Source organism: Mus musculus, chromosome 19, assembly GCF_000001635.26.
Source record: "Mus musculus strain C57BL/6J chromosome 19, GRCm38.p6 C57BL/6J".
Taxonomy (NCBI): Eukaryota; Metazoa; Chordata; class Mammalia; order Rodentia; family Muridae; genus Mus; species Mus musculus.
In genome coordinates this window covers 24,003,890-24,021,575 of record NC_000085.6, presented here as the reverse complement: position 1 = coordinate 24,021,575, position 17,686 = coordinate 24,003,890, and the positions used below count along the sequence as shown (strand labels likewise).

The 17,686-nt window shown below is 44.0% G+C and overlaps 1 protein-coding gene across 4 annotated transcripts in view; it reads left to right on the top strand.

Annotated features, from left to right (window-relative positions):
• The window catches only part of Fam189a2 (family with sequence similarity 189, member A2), a 58,687-nt gene that overhangs the window by 9,861 nt on the left and 31,140 nt on the right, over positions 1-17,686 (top strand). The window lies entirely within an intron of this gene.

The window sequence follows — 17,686 nt, the reverse complement described above, 5'->3', positions numbered from 1 at the left end:
ACTATGAAGCCCATTGAAGCAAACGGTTGACATTTTTTTTTTAAGCATTCTTGTCTATTGGAAAATAAGTTGCCAGTAGATACTTTAGAAGTAAATGTTCCTAGGCAGGTGGTGGTAGAACACGCCTTTAATCTCAGCATTCAGGAGGCAGAGGCAGGTGAATTTCTTGAGTTTGAGGACAGCATGATCTACAGAGAAACTTACCAGGAGAGTCAGAGAGGGCAACCACAGAGAAACCCTGTCTCAAAAAGCAAAAAGCAAAAACAAAAACAAAAACAAAACCCATAAATAAATAAGCAGCAGATGTCCCTATAATAATAATAATTAATAACAATAATAATAGATGATAATCTTGATAGTTTATGATTTGCTTTAAGCTCTATACATATTACATGTGTACATACATATGTATGTATATGTGTGTATGTGTGTGTGTTTCTAGTTCCAGAATATAATAGGAAAAAACATTTGTTTAGGGCTAAGCAGACAGCTCAGGGGTTAAGAGGGCTTGCTGGGCAAGCAACAACACCCGATTTCCAGCACACAATAAAAGCTGGCCATGGCAATGTGTACCTACAGCCCCATCACTGAGGGGTGGAGATAGGTGGGCCCTGGAACTTAGATAGCCACTGGATCATGCTCAGTAAGAGGTCCTGTTTTAAGTATAAGGTGGAGAATGGTGGAAGAAGACACCTGTCATTCTCCTCTGGTCTCCACATGAGTGTGCACAGATACGCACACACACACATGATCCCCCCTCCACCCCCACACAATGTCTCCTCACTGTGGGTACAAAAGTAGAGGGAACAATATAACTATAATTCACGGTACCTATTCCCCAGCTCTTAACCTAACCTCCTACACACTCTGCATCCTTTTTCTTCTTTGTCACAAGCAAACCACATTTATTAACCACAAACGTATTACTTTTTGTTTCTGAGATTTGCTACATTGTCTTCTTAGCCTGCACATGTTAATTTTCTTAATAATGTAGACGTTATCAGTTTTCTGTGGTAGAGCTGAAATGAATGTTCCAACATGAACCGTTTTCCCGTGTCCAGTGGCAGTGCAAATGACCAGAGCCTTTGTCCTTTTCCTTTCCCTGCTATGGGAGTTTAAGAGATGACAATAGACAGACACATGGAAGTGGAGTCTATGTAACCGCCAAGTTTAAAATAGAGTAGGAAATTTGTTTTGCATTGAAGAGTATGTAACATCTTACACATGGTAGCTTTTCTTCTTACATTTTTTTCATATCTCTTGATATAGGATTTAATTATTCCCAGAATTCATTTTCAAAATTGGTTTTGTTTTATGGGTGGAGGCTAGAAGACAACCTTGGTGTCATCCTTGAGAACTCTGTCTCCTTTGAGACTGTGTCTGTCACTGAGCCTAGAGCTGATGACTTAGGCTACAGTGGCTGGCCAGTGAGAGCCAGGCATCCTCCTGCCTCCCTGTCCCAGCATGTGCCACCATGCTCAGCATCTTTACTAGGGTTCTGCAGACCAAATTCAGGTACTCATGCTTGCATAACGAGCATTTTACTGAGCCATCTCTCCAACCCCAAGAGTCATTTCAGACATACAGGGTAGGAGGTGGCAAGCCCCTTCCAGTTCCATGCCATGGTGAGACAACATGATGCAGAACAGAGGGGTCAGGGTCGCGGGTCCCCACACTGCTTTGAGAATCTTGAGCTCCAACATGCTTTCAACTCTTCAAGTAATATAGGCAGCATTTTGTTACGCCATCGTTTATTGCGTTTGCTGGAATGCCTTTAACATATTGGAAAGGGCAAATCGTGGGTGTAGCATTTAATAGGTTGGAAAGCAGGATAGGAGTGAAGGAGGTGTTGGGTGAACCCATGGCTCATAGCTGAGGCGTGTTTTGCTCAGCTGTTTGGGATTAATGTCTGCAGGAGGAGGGTGGATGGACGGCGTTCTTTGTTTGTATCTGGCTTTGGGGTATTGTTGGCTATTTGGTCAGTACTTTATTAATACTTTATTAAGGTATTAAGGTGAATGAGGATAAGAAAATCTCCTGTTTGTATTCTAAGATTTCCAAGTGACAAAAAGTGGATGGAGTTCAGGAAAGCCCACTTCTGGGACACTCGTGATACACACACACACACACACACACACACACACACACACACACATTTGAGCATTAACAAGTGTAGGTGAAAATTACATTAATAAAAGTAACTTACATAGTTTGTTGTAAAGTTGTACCCATTTTAGGGGCCTTGGCGTGGTCATGAAGACCTGCCTTTGAATATCTAGTAACCACATACAAAAGCTGTGCATGGCTGTGCCTGCCTGTGCCTGCCTATAATCCAACATTGAGGGCCAGATATAGGCAGATCCTGTGAATCCATTGGCCAATACAGCCTCACCAACATGATGAGCTTCTTGTTCACTGAGAGTCCCTGGTCAAGGCATTACGTCAGTGAGTAACAGAGGAAGTCCCCACTGTCCTGCTGTGGCTTCCATATGTACATACATGGATACATGCACTGACATCCACACACGTGCCCCACACATATGTGCCATACGAAGAACATGCAGCATGCATAACACCCAGAAAAGTTATAACCAGCATGTATATACTGTCTCATGTCCCACCTTTTCAGGTCACTGTAAATTAGTATTAGGTAACACTGTTTCTGCATGTGCCACTCATTGTTGCCGAGCAGTCTGCTACTGTATTTCTATCATTAACTTTTGTCATAAGGCCAGGCGTTCGAACTGTGACGTTGTAGTGGCAGAATATTGGATAGAGAGTGTCATTGTGGCAGCTAGTTTTTGTCAATGTGATATAAGCAAGTGGTGCCTGGAAAGAGGGAAATTGAATTGAGAAGATGTGTCCTTCAGATGGTCTGTGGGGTATTTTCTTGATTGATGACTGGTGAGGGAGGGTTAGCTCACTGTGGGCGGTGCCACCCCTGGGGGCAGGTGGTTCTGAGTGCTATAGAAAGCAGGCTTAGTAAGACATGAAGACCAAACCAGTAAGCAATACTCCCTCCTGGGCTTTGCTCTAATCCTGCTTCCAGGTTCCTGCCCTGACTTCCCTCAGTGATAGGGTGTGACCTGAGAGTTGTGAGCTGAGATAAATGCTTTCTTCCTCTAGTTGTTTTCAGTCAGCGTTTTGTCAGAGAAACAAGCGAACTAGACTAGTTGTAAAATATTAATCTAACTTAAAGTAAGTGATATGATTTTATAACTTAAAATAAGGGCTTGCAACTGGGTAAGGCTGAGACTGTCAGCTCATAAGTTAAGTCTCAGTCACTATGCTACATGGGTTTATATGCATCTTAGTAAGACAGCATTATAGCCAGGTGTAGTGATGCATGCCTGTAAAACCAGCATTTAGGAGGCTGAGGCTGACCATGGAGAGTTCAAGGCCAGTCTGTACTACTTAGAAGACCTCTTCTTACGCAACAAAACCAACACAAACAAACGAAGCAGCGGCTGAGAGATGAGAGATGGCTTAGTGTTTCTTGCAGAGGATTCAATTCCCAGGTGGCTCACAGCTGCCAGGAACACCAGCTTCAGAGGATCTGATGTCCTCTTTGTCCTCTGGAGGCACACATGTGCACACACACACACATCTCTCTCTGTCTCTGTCTCCTCTCTCTCTCTCTCTCTCTCTCTCTCCCTCTCCCTCTCTCTCTCTCTCTCTCACACACACACACACACACACCCTGCACCAAATACATTAGTTTAAGAAATGAACACAATGTGTGTAGAAAGAAACTGGCAGTGCCTTTCAGCTGTGCCTGGCTCTTCCTCTGAACCACACAAGTCTGCCTTTTGGAGCTTAGTTTTCCTGCCTTGAGAAGATAACTTCGTAATACAGGCTCAACTCTCCCCTCCCCCTCCCCCCACTTGGGTGTGTATTGCACCCCTCCCTCCCTCCTTTCCTTCCTTTCTGTGTTGCCCAGGTTCCCCTCCCTTGCTTCCTGAGTGTTGGAATGTGCCAGAGGTCAATGTAGGGAAGAGGCCTTGTTGCATTAGAGAAACCAGTGGGGCCTTTTTTTTTTTTTTTTTTCCAAGACAGTCTCAACTTTGAACTCCATGTGTAACTGAGGCTGGCCTTGTTCTCTGCACCCTCCTGTCTCTGAGCCCCAGAACTGGGATTTTAGGGATGCTTCAGTGCACCTGGGGCATTGTTTTGCAGATCTGGGTTTAGCTGTCCAGCTTTGGCACCTCCTGGCTTCACCTCCCCCTTCACATACTGGGCATTGCTTGCCTAGGTCTTTCTTCCCCTAGCCCAGTGCTTGGCTGTGGGTTTCTTTGGCTCTCAGCTCAGCAGCCACAGCCACACCCTGAGGAGGCACTTTCCCTGGCTACCCCAATGACTGCTTCCTGCTTTCCAGAGTGTAGTGACCTAGCCAAGAGCATTGAGGCAGCCTGCTTAGCCTGTGGACTGGCTGCTTAGGGTTCTGTGTGTCTCCCCAGGAGGCTCTTCACTTCCCCTTCCAGCTCTAGGGCCAGTTCACTCTTATGCTTCTGTGGCTGTGTGGAGGAGGCTGGGGCAAGACTGGCCATTGGCCCCCATCCAGCCCCTTGGGAGACCAGCTGTCCTCGTTTCCAGTTATGTCCACACCAGCCTGGAACATGTGAGTGTTCCTTTGTAAGGAGCAGTCCTTTTGTGTGCCCTCTTCTGATTGTGACTGCGATTACTTCAGGTTGTTGATCAGCTTGAACAAAAGAGGGTCAGTTTGTCCCAGTTCCTTCAAACTCACGTTTCCATGGAAACCCAGACCTTCATTCATTGGCTACTATCAGCAGAGCACTCCCATGCCCAGGACAATGATAGTGCTGGAGAATAGGTTTTAAATACTTGTGGTTGTCCTTAGGGTAAAGCATATGCCTGTATGTAGCAGTCTAGAGTAAGTATTTTGCACAAAAGGCTAACATTTTCCATGTTTAAAGTATATTCTTATTTTTCTGCTTCTTATTCCTTTTGGATTTTAACAAAAAGTTTTGAAATTGTTTAAAAAAAAATCAGACTCTGTTCCAGAGATGGCCTCGAAAATTGTCATGTATGGGTACCTCAGTTAGTAAACAGAATTGTCTTAATTACATGCTTTTCCTCGGTAGTGCGTTAGTAAGAATCACCGCCATGAACATCCAGCTGCCCAGTAGAGTTTTGGTTGCTCATGAAGTGGTAGTTGGAACTGATGCTACTTTCTTGTCAGTGTGGAGTAGGTGGGGTGCATGTGACCCGCATACTGGTGTAAAGGAAGCTCTGTCATCAATGTAACAAACAAAGGCTCAGGGCCAGGGTGATGGTTCTAGCCTGATGGCCTGACTCGATCCCCAGGACTCATGGCAGAAGGAAAGAACAGACTCTTACAAGTTGCACTCTGACCTCCAGATGCATGCTGTGGCATGCCCCCAACAAACAAACAAATAAACAAACAAACAAACAAACAAATGTATATCTCGGATTCCATGTAGTTATTTTATTTTATTTGAACAGGTCTCATTATATAACCCTGGTGGCCTTGGAACTCACCATGTAAACTGGATGGCCTTGAACTCACAGAGATCTGCCTGCTTCTGCCTTCTGTGTGCTGGGATTAAAGGCCTGTGCCACTATGCACGGCCGGTTCCATTTGTTCATTCTTACTTGTAGGTGTCCTAAATTATACCTCACAGCGAGGACAAGAAATGGTAACTACGGTGGCTACTTAAAAACGATTCTTTGATTGTGCCAGCTTCATTAGAATGGTTAGAACAAAATGGCTTAACTATACTATACATTCCTCCCTTCATTTACTCTACATAAGGTAGGCCAGGGATCTGGCTCTGTTTCCCAGCACTTAGAGACCCGGGGGCCCTTCATCTGTTGAGAGAATCATGGGAGACTAACATGCTTTGTTTGAGGACTAACCTTCAAGATTGATTAACTAGAGAGTCACGCTTCCTGAGGCCCTGAAGAACTGGAGTCTAAACCAGCACATGCAATTGAGGATTCTCTGCATACAAATGAGATGGGCCGTGGGGCTCTTTGGCCCCATGTAGGCTGCTGCATTCAAAGACATCTTGTGGCTGACCATAACTTGGAATGAGCCCTGATTATTTCACAGTGTATGAGACCTAGATTTAACGCTGACACATTACCACTAATTATTAGGTACCCGTGAGGCAATCTTGTAATTTATGTGTCTGTGAAATAGGTGCCTTGATTCAGAACAATATTTTGCATCCTTCTTACTGTGCCATTAGAGATTTCCAGAACCCTCCCTAGTTATTTTGATGATATTTTAATTTCAGATGGGCATTGTAAGCTCCCTTTGTATAAGTTGTAATTCAGTGACCATACACTCTTCTATCATTTGCTTACTCTTCCTCCCCCCTTCCCTTCCCTTCCCTTCCCTTCCCTTCCCTTCCCTTCCCTTCCCTTCCCTTCCCTTCCCTTCCCTTCCCTTCCCTTCCCCTCCCCTCCCTTCCCTTCCCTTCCCTTCCCCTCCCTTCCTTCTTGTTGTTTTGAGATAGAGCATCATGTATCCCAAGCTGGCCTCGAAGTAGCTATGTAACCAAAGATGGTTTTAAACTTCTCATCCTTCTGCCCCCACTTTCTGGATCCTAGGACTATAGGCATGTGATTCCATGCATGGTTTTCTTTGATGCTGGACATCGAATCTAGTAGGTCCTTTGCGTACTAGGGAAGCATTCTACCAAGTAAGTGAGTTGCAGTCCTAATGCCTCCCTCTGTTTTTTAAGGCATAAGAATGTCTGGATAGCTGGGTATGGTGGTGCTTAAGGATAATCTCAGCTACTTGGTAGGCTGAGGCAAAACATCACAAGTTTGAGGCAGATCTGGGTTAACTTAGATTCCGTCTCCAAAGGAAAAAAAGCTAGATATGTAGCTGAATGGTAGAGTGCTTGTCTGACAGACAGACAGACAGGCAGACGGACAGACAGACAGACAGACAGGCAGACAGACAGACAGGCAGGCAGGCAAACAGACAGACAGACAGACACACTAACCCCCCCCCCCATGTATTCCATTCAGCACTCTGGAGTTGAGGGTCTCTACATTTGTGAGTCCTGTGAGAAGCAGGGCCAGCTCCAGCAATGGAGGCTCTAGGGACACTTACTTCTGAGCGTCAGCAGTCATGGAGGAGGGAGGCTGTGTCCCAGTCACCGACTGGAATGTCGGCTGGGGTGTCCACATAGAACAGCCAGAGTGCCTTATAATCCGTGAGGTGACGGAGACAGCAAAGCTAAGGCTGATTTTCCTGCGTGACCTTCATAGAGGTCCCAGCACTAAGTACCCTTGGCTCCCTCTCAGGTTCCTGTGGATTGTGAGCCACCTGATAGCCTTGCAAGAAATGCCTTCTCTACCTAAGACGCTGAATTAGCTTCTCTTGTTAGCAACATAATTAAGAACTCCAGCATAATATGGCAGTGATTTCTCCCCCTCATGAATCCAATTTAACATATACACACACAACATATATGTACACATAAATATGTAGATCTGTTTTAAAGCACTAGACATTTATGGTAATTCAGTGATGAGCAGGAGGCCCAGGGATGCTGACACTGGACAGTATCATTGTAGGTACCTGGCTTAGATGGGGTAAGCTGGATAAGGGGGTTAAAGGCTTGGATGGTCATAGCAAGAAGTTGTACCATAAAGGTGCCCTAGGGTGCCTGTTGGAACCCTTTAGTAATGAGAATGGATTGCTAGGTATTCTGCATACTCTTGGAGGATCCAGGTCTGTACTGGCTCCCCTAATTTGTTGTGAAAGTCTGGGCGTGGTTGATCACCTCTATGAGACTAAGTCCCATATATTTGGCATCTATCTCTGTCTATAAATATTTTATCTGTCTGTATCTCAAATACACAACTGTGGCATGGTATAATTTACAAAATGACTTTTCAACAGGGGATTGCAATATTTAATCTTCACTGTCAACTTTCTGGGCTCAGAATCACCTAGAAGATTCTGAGGTGCAGCTTTTGATGCCTGTGAGGGTGTTTCCAGAGGACTGATTATGCAGAGAGGACACAGCCTAAATGTGGGGAGCAGCAACTCGACACAAGCTAGAGTCATCTGGGAAGAGGCAATCTCAACTGTGAAAGTTGCCTCAAGTTGGTCTGTAGACAGGCCAGGGCAGGCATTGTCTTGATTAATGATTGATATAGGAGGGTCCAGCCAACCATGGGCAATGACACCCCTGGGCAGGTATTCCTGCATGCTGTGAGAAAGGTGGCTGAAAGTGAGCTGGGGAGCCAGCCAGAGAGAACGTTCCTCATGGTCTCTGTTTCAGCTCCTGCTTTGAGTTGTTGTTGTTGCTGCTGTTGCCGTTGCTGCTGCTGCTGTTCTTCTTCTTCTTTTTAATTCATTTTCCCTCTTATTGAAAATAGATTTTTTCATATAATCCTAATTATGCTTTCCCCTTTTTCTACTCCTCCCAGCTCTTCCCCACCTCTCCTCCCTGTCCTTTTCCATCTCTTATTAGAAAACACATAGGCTAGGGGAATGCCAGGGCCAGGAAGCAGGAGTTAATGGGCTGGTGAGCAGGAGGAGGGGGGGTGAGGGGGATAGGGGGTTTTCAGAGGGGAAATGAGGAAAGGGGATAACATTTGAAATGTAAATAAAGAAAATATCTAATAAAAAATGAAAAAAGAAAACAAATAGACTTTGAGGTGATATTAATAGAATAAAACAAAAATGAACACATCAAAATTGGACAAAAACGAACATAAGGAAAAGGACCCCAGAGAAGGCACAAGAGTCAGAGGGCCACCCATCCATACACCCAGGAATTCCATAAAACACTAAACTAGAAAGCCTCCGAGAACCGGGTGCTTACCGTGCCTCTGTGAGTTCATATGGACTGGGTGCAGACCCGAGTAGCTCTATGCTTACCGTGCAGCTGTGAGTTCATATAAGCTTGGATCATGTACATGCTCAAGGTAGACTGATTCCCATCCTCCTGAGGAACTGCTACACTGGTTTCCATGGTGGCTGGACAAGTTTGCGCTCCCACCAGCAATGGATGGGTTTTCTCCTTCCTCCACCTCCTCACCAGCATGAGCTGTCTCTTTTTGAAACTGATCGTAGCCATTCTGACAAGCGTAAGATGAAATGGCTAAGGATGTTGGACATTTCCTTAAGTATTTCTTAGCCATTTAACTTTCCTCTTTTGAAAGTTCTGTATGGATATCTACCCTATTTTAAAATTGGGTTTACTTATTTATTTATTTATTTTTTGATATCTAGGTTTGTGTGTGTTCTTTATGTATTTTGGATATTAGCCTTCTAATTGAATGAATAGTTGGTAAAAGTTCTTTCCCCACTCTGAAGGCTGCCACGTTGTCCGAATGATGTGCCCTTTGCCATGAGGTTCGGTTTTACTTGATTCTATTTATTAATTGTTGATTTTAGTGCCCACACTAACGATGCTCTGTTCAGGACGTTTTCCTGTACCAATCAGTTCAAGGCTCTTCTTCACTTTCTCTTCTATCAGGTTCAGTGTATCTGGTTGATATTGAGGTCTTTGGTCCACTTGAAATTGAGTTTTGTGTAGGGTGATAAGTATGGATCTTTGTGGATTCTTCTACATGCAGATATCCAGTTTGCCTAGCGCCATTTGTTGAAGACACTTTACTCTTTGTGTATTTCTGGCTTATTTATAAAAAAAATCAGGTGCCCATAGTATGTAGATTTATGTCTAGGTGTTCAGTTTGATTCCATTGATCAATATGCCTGTCTTATGCCAATGCCATACTGTTTTTATTATGATAGCTCTGCAGTACCTGAAATCATGATGGTGATATTTTTCAACAGTTTTTTTTGTTCTTCAGGATTATCTATCCTGGGTTGTTTGTTTTTCCATAGGAATCTGAAGATTGTTCTTTCAGGATCTGTGAAGAATTGTGTTGGACTTTTGATGGGGATTGCACTAAAACTGTAGATTGCTTTTGGCAGGATGTCCAGTTTTACTACATTAATCCTACTGATCCATAAGCATGGGAGATCGTTCTAGCTTCTGACATCTTCAGTTTTTATCAAACAGGTTTTTCAATGGCTTCATTAGAGTTACCCCAAAATCTTTTATTGTTTATTCTATTCATAATAGAAAGCTGTTGTTTCCCTGATTTCTTTCTCAGTCCATTTTTCATTTGTATAGAGGAGGCCTACTGATTTATTTATTTTTTGCTTTTCTTTTTTTTCCCAATTTTTTATTAGCTATTTTCTTCATTTACATTTCAAATGCTATCCCGAAAGTCCCCTATACCCTCCCCCCCCCCCCGTACCCTGCTCCCCTACCCACCCACTCCCACTTCTTGGCCCTGACATTCCCCTGTACTGGGGCATATAAAGTTTGCAAGACCAAGGGGCCTCTCTTCCCAATGATGGCCAATTAGGCCATCTTCTGCTACATATGCAGCTAGAGACACAAGCTCTGGGGGTACTGGTTAGTTCATATTGTTGTTCCACCTATAGGGTTGCAGACCCCTTCAGCTCCTTGGGTACTTTCTCTAGCTCCTCCATTGGGGGCCCTGTGAGCATCCACTTCTGTGTCTGATAGGCCCCTGCATAGCCTCGAAAGAGACAGCTATATCAGCGTCCCTTCAGCAAAATCTTGCTGGCATATGTCTGGGTTTGGTGGCTGATTATGGGATGGATCCCTGGGTGGGGTAGTCTCTGGATGGTCCATCCTTTTGTCTTAGCTCCAAACTTTGTCACTATAATGCCTTCCATGGGTATTTTGTTCTCCATTCTAAGGAGGAATGAAGTATCCACACTTTGGTCTTCCTTCTTCTTGATTTTCTTGTGTTTTGCAAATTGTATCTTGGGTGTTCTTTGTTTCTGGGCTAAATATAGGAGGGCTACTGATTTTTGTGAGTTAATTTTGTATCTAGTTGCTTTGCTGAAAGTGCTTATCAGCTGTAGACATTCCCCAGTAGAATTTTAGGGTTACCTATGTATATTATCATATCATCTGCAAATAAAGATACTTTGATTTCTTCCTTTCCATTTTGTATCCCCTTCATCTCCTTCAGGTATCTTATTTCTCTAGATAAGACTTTAAGTACTGTAGAGAGAGTAGACAACTTTGTCTTATTTCTGATTTTAGTGGAATTGCTTTGAGTTTCTCTCTATTGATGTTGGCTATGGGCTTGAAGTAAACTACCTTTATTGTATTGAGATAAGTCCCTTGTATCCCTAATCTCTCCAGGACTTTTATCATGAAGGAGTATCACGTTTGATTTTAGTTAAAGGTCTTCTTTGCGACTAACGAGATGATCATGTGGTTTTTGTCTTTCAGTTTGCTTTAGTATTGAGTTAGTAAGCTTTCTGTTGTTGTTTATATCCAGCTTCAAACCATGATGCTCAGATAGGATGCAGAATGTTATTTTGTTTTTGTTTTTAATATTTGTTGAGACTTGCTCTGTGTCTGAGTTTGTGGTCAATTTGGGAGACAGTTCCATGAAGTACTGAGAAGCAGATATATTCTTTTGGAAACTCTTTCCCCCTTGCAGCTTTTACTATTTTTCTTTGTTCTGCATGTTTAGTGTTTTGATTGTTATGTTTTGTGGAGAATTTTTTTCCTGGTCCAGTCTATTTGGTGTTCTGTGTGCTTCTTGTTCCTTTATGGGCATTTCCTTATTTAGGTTAGGGAAATTTTCTTCTATAATTTTGTTGAAAACATTTTCTGTGCCTTTGACCTGGGTTTCTTCTCCTTCCTCTATTCCTATTATTCTTAAATTTGTTCTTTTCATAGTGTCCCAGATTTCCTGGATAGTTTGTGCCTGGATTTTTTTAAATTTCTATTTTTTTAGATTTAATATTTTCTTTGATGGAGGCATCCAGTTCTTCTACTTAGTCTTCAATGCCTGAGATTCTCTCTTCCATCTCTTGTGTTCTGTTGGTAAAGCTTGCCTCTGAGGCTCCTGACTGAGTTCCTGATTTTTATATTTCCAGATTTCACTTAGTTTAGGTTTTCATTCTTGATTCTATTTCCACTTTCAGGTCTTGGACTGTTTTATCCAATTTCTTTTAATATTTATGTTTTCATAGATTTCTTTAAAGGATTTATTCATTTCTTCCTTAAAGACCTCTATAATATTCACAAAGGCCATTTTAGGGTCTTTTTCTTGTGATTGAGCTGTTTTGTAATACTCAGGACTTGCTCTGGTAGGTTGCTGGGCTCTAGTAGAGACATCATTTTGGCTGTTATTGATTGTGTTTTTAAACTGACATTTAAGCATCTGTGTTTGGGGAAATGATAAGTCTAGGTGCTGATATTTGTTGTTGTCCTTGTTGGGTGGGCAGTTTGCTCCTTGGTTTCTGTTGCCCTCTCCAGTTCCTAGGAGTGTGTGGAGAGTACGGAGGCCGTGTTTCCTGGTAGAAAAGTCTTCTGGGGTCATGAGAGGTGTGGCTGCTGGGGGATCCAGGTAACATGCATTTCTATGTATTGGGAGCTGACACTTAGAAGTAGGAATGGTCTAGGAGATAAGGACACTGAGAGGGTCCACAGGAGGGAGGAAGCAGGGTGTTCTACCAGGATCTGCTTAGTCCCTTGGGAATGGGGCAGAGAGTGAGGAGAGGCCACAGTAGGTGGTTTGCTACAGAGCTGGGGGTGAGACTGGGGACTGGACTTAGAGGGAGAGGTGAAGATCATCAGTTAGCTGACCTGCTTCTCTGCCCTGAATGCTGCTTGGAGTTTTGCCTCTGTTTCCCTCAGTGAAGGCCTGTGACCAGGGACCTGTAAGTCAAATAAACCCCTTCTGCTCCAAGTTGCTTTTAGTAATGGTCTTTATCACAGCAATAGAAATCAAACTAAGACACGCAGCAATAAGAAAAGCAATGAATACTAAGGGGAAAAAAAACCCTACTTCCACTTATGAAAAGAGCTTGTTAGTCATTGTATTCTTTTTAAAAATAAAAGCTAGGGATGTGTCTATTTCTCCTAGCACTCAGATCTGATGGTGTGCCCCTCAGTTAACAACTGTAAACCCCCATGGCCTTTGTGCTAGTCCACATCCCTCCATGCCCCCCACTTTCTAAAATACTTTTTATTTCTTCTTTTGGTGACTTTATAATATTAAATTATATATTTCTATGTCTAGTTCCTTCGCCTTGCATGATATCTTTTGACTGTGTTTTTTTTAATAAGAAGAAATTAGCCATTTCACCTCCTTTCTTCATCCCATCCCCCAGTTTTTGATGATAACATTATCATATTATGACATTTTGCTTTTGGAGTCTGTTATAGCATCCAGATCTTGCCTGTTGCGATTGCTCCTACAGAGCCATACCCATGGCATTCACAGTGTGTTTACACTGTGTCTTTACACTGTGAATGGTTCTTTCTGTCTTAGGGAGTTAGAAGCAGAGTCTGTGTGTCACATTCACCTGAGGCCTCTAGGAGAGGTTCTGATTGCTCCCACATCCTAGCCTGCCTTAGATGATCTAAGCTTGCAAAACAGTTCCTGAAAACCTGTTTTGCAGCCCTTACCTGATCTCTGTCCCCCTGGCCTATAAAAAGATTAGGGTTTAAAGAGACAAATGTTTTAGAGAAAGTTACTAGGTTGTGGTGGCATTATGAGTTCCTGCTCCCCTCAGGGGGTACTTAGAGATAAGCACTTGGAGACCTGATATGGGTCCCTGGGTGTTTGCCTGTGCCAGCATTGTGCCTAAAAGGGCTGGTTGGAATGTCTCGTGGTCTCAGTTGGGAAACAGCTGTGTATTCACAGACTTGGCTCCAGGAGAATGCTCATAGCTGGCAGGCTGGACCTGTAGGAGAGTGTTGGCTCTGAGAAGTGGGGAAACCACGGGGAAAGAGACTGGGCTTGCACTACTGATGGCCAGCCAGGGACTGTGCCTCGGCAGGCAATAGGTGTCCCAGAGGAGCCAGTGGGGGATTCCTTGGTGGAGAGTCCCCAGATGTGCTAAGATTGAACCTAATCCTTAGATTCAATAATGAGACATTAGTAGTCACCGCTCCAGCCAGATGGCAAGCTGCAAAGTAGACACAAGACATAGGAAGAGTGACATTGCAGTTGCCCACTGCCCTTCCCCTGAGCTATGCTTGTTCCCCACAGTCATGAGCCCAGTGCCAGGGAGCCAAGCCAACATTCAAATGAAGTTCCAAGCTTTCACTAGGACACAAATACGGACATTCTAACCACTGAATTTTAATTATGAGGTCATCAGAGGTCATTTTTCATCTCACACTGGAAGAGATGTCAGGGACCTAGCCTTGAATTCCATCTAAGTAGATGGAGGAGCAGTAAACCCCACGGAGCAGGCTTGACTAACACTAGGAAGGAACAGCAACCCATTTCTCTCCAGAGTCCGGCTTGTACACACTGTTCCCGGTGACACCAGGAGCATGGTGGGCGGTGAGCAGGAGACGTAATCCCGAGTCACTCAGGGGAGCAGTGTCATGAGCAGCCAAGCCAAATGCATTACTGCTCTTGATGTCATATTTTCACAGGCTTCTGTTTCAGACCATGGCTTTGTGTTGGCTTCTTCTCTCTGGCTAGAGGCAACTCAAGGAAGAGAGTTTTATCCTTAGATCTGTGGTCTGTCCTGTCGCGTGTGTTTTACCTAGAGCATTAGGCAGACATCCGTATCTGTTCTTTTGCATGTCTGTTTTGGCCCATCGTTGGAGAGGATACACTGTCATGATAGGGAAGTGGTAGCGGGAGCATGAGGTGGGTGGTCACATCCAGACTGCAGTTAGGGGACAGAGGGAGATGAATGTTTGTTCTCAGGCCACCGTCCCTCTGCTCTTTAATCTGTAGTGGACCCCAGCCTGTGTGTTGGTGATGTCTACTTTCAGGATAGCTCCTCCTCCTCCTCTTCCTCCCCCTCCCCCTCCCCCTCCCCCTCCTCCTCCTCCTCCTCCTCCTCCTCCTCCTCCTCCTCCTCCTCCTCCTCCTCCTCCCTTAAACCTGTATAGAAATGCCCCAGCAGAGATGAGTCTTCTAGGTTATTCTCAAGCCAGTCTAGTTGTCAGTAAAGGTGAACCATTAAGTCTCTTGTGTTTTCCTTGAACTTTTGTTAACAGTCTCTTGGCTCTGGGGCTAGAGATGTAGTGTTGTGCCAGGAAAATGTTAGTGACTCCCCCAAAACAGACAGGGATGCAACTCAAAGCAGGGTCTTTATTCTATTTGAGCTAGCTTCCCCCAATCCCCTCCAACCCACCGCCATCATGCAGAATGGTTTTGGCGTGTGTTTCTTGACACACGTTTCTTCTATTTGAGTTACTTCCCCAAAGTTGCAAAGGTATGTCCCAGGGAAAGCATTCTCTCCTTGCCCTGAATGTTTATTGGGGGCAAGGCTTTATAGTAAGCAGCAAGCAGGGAGTATATGTGTTCAAGCATCTAATTGGAAAGCTCCTGTGGCCTTGAACATGATTGGCTGGTGCTGGGAGACATATCACAAACTTAACTTCTGCTCTCCTCTGCATTTGTGGTTATTTGGCAGGAGGTAGGTTTGTAACCTGGGGGTGCAGGTTTGTTGGAAGACTAACCCAGAGACACTGGTCTTGTTGAGGGTGTAACCTGAAAATGGTGGGGCTTTTTTTGAGGGGTGATTAGCCTAGAGACTGGAGCTAGGCTCAGGTTTTGTTGGGGGGCAACTTGGAATCTAATGCTAGGTACCAGCCTGTTAGTTTACCTGAGTTCAAACTCAGGTTCTCTAAAATGGAATCTGAACTTTAAAGATCTGGCATCTTAGTAGCTCAGTTGGTAAGTGCTAGCCCTGGAGAGGTGGAGACAGGAGGATCAGAAATTCAAGATCAGCCATCGATACATAGTGAGTTTAGGCTATCATGGGCTACATGAGACTAAGTCTCTGTCTGGACATACACTGACTCTGAATGTGAGCTTTATGTATCTAGTTTCTTGACACACTTTTCTTCTATTTGAGTTACTTCCCCAAAGTTGCAAAGGTATGTCCCAGGGAAAGAATTCTCTCCTTCAACCTTTAGAGTAGCCACTGAGATCTTTTAGTAAAACCTGAAAAATGTTCATGTCACCTGAAGAGAAATCAGAGTGGCAGTGTGTAAAATGATTAATATTCTGTATCTATTAATTAATTAATGCTGGAAAATAATATGGCAGCAGTTGTACCTTAAACAGCTAGCTCTTCAAATCACCATACAGAGACCTTTTAATATTTCAAAGCTGTCTAGACTGTCATCTAGCTCTTCTAAGCTAACCCAACCACCTAGCCTCATCCAGCCACGTGGCTAACTAGCTATACCTTCCAGGCCTGTCATCACACCAGTCTCTTCCCATGTCTCCTGGCAAAAGAAATTTCTCCTCCTTCTCCCCAGAGTTCCTTTTTCCCTCCCAGGGGGACAAAAAGTGGGAAGTTTTACTTTCCACTTCCTGCCCAGCAAATTGGCCGTCAGTTTTTTATTAATGCCAATCAGAGAATGCCTTAGGTAGGTGAGGAAGGACAGAGACATAACGTCACACAGCATACCCTAACAGCACTGAACTCTTAACTTGAAAATACATCTTTTTATTTTATTTTTTTATTTTTTGTAGGAACGATCTTTGATTGGGGGAGGGTTCACCAATCCTTCTTGCCCGCGGTCTTCCTCGTGGCTGCCAGCAGGTTGCTCAGCTCCTCCCGCTTTCCCTAGGTGCGGATGTGCGTGGCCCCACCTTCTTCTTGATGAACTTGAGTGAGCTCTTGTCCTTGGACACTTTGAGAAACTCCATGGCTCGCTGCTGGCTCGTAGGGCACGAAGCTGCACACCTCCTGGATCATGTCCCACACGAACTTGGGTGTGCTTGTGACAGCGGCTGAGACAGGGTACCCCGGCTCTCGCCCGCCCCACGCCCGCATGCCGGGACACCCCGCGGGACCAGGAGGCCCGATGGGGGCAGATAAGCCTTGAAGAGACCCACTTACCTCAAGAAACATCTTTTTTAAACACTGATTTTTTTCCCACTATCTTTATGATTATTTCTTCCTCTGCTCTTTCTTGAGCATCAAATAATCAGAAGACCCAGTGTAAACTAGGGCCACTTGGAGTCAGTCTCTCTTTCTCTTTTCTTAAATTTTCACAATTTCGGTTTTAATTACTTGTGTCCTCTATTTTATCTTTTGGAGATTTATTTGTGTGTGTGTGTGTGTGAGAGAGAGAGAAAGAGAGAGAGAGAGAGAGAGAGAGAGAGAGAGAGAGAGAGAGAGAGAATATGAATATGCCAGATCTGTGCCCTCAGAGGCCAGAGGAGGGTCTTAGATTCTTCAAGTGGGAGTTCCCCAATGTAGATGCTAGGAATCGAACTCAGTTCCTCTGAAAGACCATCAAACCCTCTTAACTACCGAGTCTGCTCCAACCCTTCGTCAGTTCTTAATTTATCTTCTAGGTGTTCCTTTTATTTTTGCTTTTTTCATTCTATAGTAATATTTATTTCATAATTATAACTTTGCGACACTATTAACAACTTTTGATCACCAAATTATTCTTTCCATAGCAGCGATTCTTGTTTGGTGTGTGCTGTGTTTACAGCTCTCTTTGAAGATATATGTGAGATATATTAATATATTTTTATTATCTGAGAAGTATGCTGTCTGCGTTGTAGTGGGTGGTGCTGTCTCACTTCGTCTGGAGAGATGTAAAGAAGAAATGCCCCAGCAGTTCCAGAAAAGGAGCCAAGAATAGATTAAAGAAATGACAGCAATATA